Raw genomic sequence first — 3640 nt, 5'->3', positions numbered from 1 at the left:
TCTTCACTTGTGAACTGATGGAGATATTCCAGCATTTATTGATGAACTGATGACGGCGTGATTGTTGTGGGAGGAGCTTCACTGAACATGACTTTCTGTGTGGAAGAAGCCGATTTGCTTAGTAATTTTTTTATTTTTTATAATTTACAGATTTAGACAATTATGTGAGTGAAACAGATGTCCTTTGAACCTTACAAATAAAGTGTTATCTCTTTGTCGATCATTATATTACTAAATTAAAAATAACAGCGTCAACAAAGAGCACATCAGTTTAAAGGTGGGGTAAGCGATTTTTGGTAGCCAGTGTTGACATTTGAAATCACCAAAACAAACACGCCTCCACCCCAAAAGGGTCTCGCCCCTATTTTGACATCTCTGCCCCACAGACACGTACGCAACCCAGGCAATGATTAGCTCTGTGAAACAAAGCAAAACCAATGTTACACCGTGTCTACACCGGATGCGAGTGCCGCGGCGCGACAAAATACTATGGAACTCATTATAATCAGTGATGCTGTCTACACTCATATATATATATATATATATATATATATATATATATATATATATATATATATATATAGTAGGCTAGCTGATTTAGTGGATATATTTAATGAAATGTATTATAAAACGCATATGTTTATTTATGATTATTTCATGTTTTAACCAGTAGTAAAATGGAAGGGATGATCGCGTTCACTCGCACCTATACAGAGATCTGCCACGCCACATCAAAAAGTGCGTACACACGCGTCCAGAACCAAACAAATCGAATATTTTCGGTACAAATATGTATACACTCCTAGTATGTGTATTGTTTTTACTTGATAACGTACCTTAACACGGTGAAGAAAAACAGGAAATGATTGATCGATGAGATCGCTGACAGTTTCAAATAGAGAAAGGGCGGGTTTACTGTTTAAAACATTAAAAGCTGGTTGGCTGCATGTGCAATTATAACAATAATAATAATGTTCATACTAAACAAGCCAATCAGTAGTCACATTATTAGATTTAGCGGATTTTTTCACTGTTTTTAGAGGCCGATTGTAATATATAAAAAAGATTATTAACTCGCTTAGACAATGGAATTAAATTAATAAAATGAGCCTAGTCAGACGTTTATGGAGCATTTATCGAAAACAGAAGTCAGTCATTAAATGGCTTCAGAAACAGACTTCTGCTTAGAAAAAAGAAGTGTCCAGTATGCCGAAGGAGGATCAAAAGAAAAGGTAGGCCTATTCAAAAAAGTAACACAACAAAAGATGCATATCGATGGTAAGCGCCCCCCTCCTTTTTAATTTGCAAGACATGAAAATAAATCGCTTTTAATAATGGTTTTAAATTTTACATTTCTAACTGAGGCAAGAAGAGGAACCCAACACCTTTTATAACCTTCTGATGTCTAATATTGCAGGAGGTGTAGGAGAAATACTCCATACGTGATGGCTCTATTTTTAGCAGAAGTTACCCTTGACTCCTATATGAAGTTCATTCACTGGTAAATAATCCTATGTAACCCATGATGTAAACAGCCCTTATGCATAAATACAGTTAGCCTATGTGAACCATGAACAATATTACATCTCTGTTCTCAGTCTAAAATTATGTAGGCTAAAAAAAATGTCTAAAATGCAGTAAGATTTCGCAAATCTGTCATCTGTGCCATTTTAAAATTAGTTTTATCTCATGCAATCCAAACCTTGTGTCAGTGGTCCAGTGGACTAATCATGCAAATAACTGTAGGTATGTCATTATATGTATTTTAGCTGATACCATGTTAGGCAATAAAAAGTAATTGTTTTTACACTGTACAAAGAATGTTGTCTGATTTGTGAACTATAAAATCCTAAACTTACCTAATAAAAAGATGACTGTTTTTTAATTGCTTGTGTATGACTGTTAATGCTAAATTGCTCTCCACAACAGTGCTTATAATAAAGTTTGAAGAACTGGTCATTCCTGTGTAATGTTTATGTAAAATGGTGCACTTTATTTTACAGTCCTATTTCCATATGCTTAGTCTGAACGTTCTTGTATGGTGACCGAGAAGTGCAAAACAAATCACAATTATGAAAACAAAATAACAAATTACAAACGCAAATGCAAGTCTAAAAAACAAAATAACAATTCAGAAAACATTATTTGCACTAAGTGTAAATAGACACTCCGTATTTTTTATTCCATATTAAGGGCAATTCATACAATACATTTAAACTGAGCTACTTTAATACCATCTCCAAACTTTCTACCAGGACTCTGCTGTTCTTCGGCTGGTTCTTCCCTGTATACGTTGATTGACAGATGTCTCGTCCAGTCAGCGGTGAGTAATCCCAAACCAATGGCGCTGTCTCAAACTATACCTACCTCTTCCGGTTTGTCTGATTTGTCATTGTGTTTTATGACTTGTTCATTTGTTTTCGGATTTGTCGTTGTGTTTTCTGACTTATTTTGTTTTCAAATTTGTCATTGTGTTTTCTGACTTGTTATTTTGTTTATTAGACTTGCATTTGCATTTGTAATTTGTTATTTTGATTTCAGAATTGTGATTTGTTTTGCACTTCTCGGTCACATATTCTGGTGAATGTACCTATTAGTTAATATGTAAGTTACACAGTACTCGAGTTGGGAGTATAAACATGTACCAAGGTACTTGAGGGTAAGTGCGTAAGTGCCATTGCAGTTAACTTACCTAATCTTTAACAACACTGATTCTCTTAACTAATTGGTCCAATAGGATGACGTACATTTACTTTGGACTTATACAGTAGCTACCAGACTCATATTTGCACTTGCAATTCCTGATTGTCATGTGTCAAAAGTCCTATTTAAAAGGACTGTGCCCACTAAGTATTAACACTATGCAGTGCTGCACAGTTACTGCAGTGTTCCCAACCAACTTCCAAAGCATGTACCATGAGGACTTCAACTTACAAATATCCATAATTTGTCAGTTTTGGTAAGCACATATAGTTTCACATTAGTTATCATGAATGTACACTGTATGTTTGTGCCTGTTATTAACCACACTTGAAGGCACAATATGTAAGATTTTTTAATTAATATATCCAAAAACTACTAAGAACAGTGTTATATATTTTGCTGACTTGTGTACTTACATTATCCCAAATGTTTTGAAGAATGTTTAAATCCAGAGAAATAAACAATTTTAACTAGTGACACGGGCCGTGTCCATAGTGTCACTGTGTCACCTGCCAATGACGTCATAACCCCTCGATTTCCGGTTTTGTTTTGTAGAAAACATGGAAACACCAAAGACGCTTTAATATGTTGTGCGTTTTAATAGACCGGTGACGACCGCACAGAGTAGCAACTTTCAAACGTATCTAGTATGATAAAACAGCACTGATTTACCCCACATATGCACGACTGGAAGGAGCGGAAGCGGTTGACTGTGGCATAATAAAAGCTCCGCTGCTTTCGAGCCGTGTGTCACGCTCGTTCAGCGGCCTCGTTTCACTTTGACGGCTTTCCTCCTTACCCTGCTTCATTCTACTACGTTAATAAATCTTTAACACATTAGCTCATCCATGAACATGATTTCTGCCGAGTCCTGTCGGATTGCTTCGGCTGTGGGGATGAAGACCACAACTCCCATGATTCCACACTCAGTCACGGC

Source organism: Sinocyclocheilus grahami, unplaced genomic scaffold (genome assembly GCF_001515645.1).
Source record: "Sinocyclocheilus grahami isolate Dianchi unplaced genomic scaffold, SAMN03320097.WGS_v1.1 scaffold898.1, whole genome shotgun sequence".
NCBI lineage: Eukaryota > Metazoa > Chordata > Actinopteri > Cypriniformes > Cyprinidae > Sinocyclocheilus > Sinocyclocheilus grahami.
Note: the sequence above shows the minus strand (reverse complement) of the source record.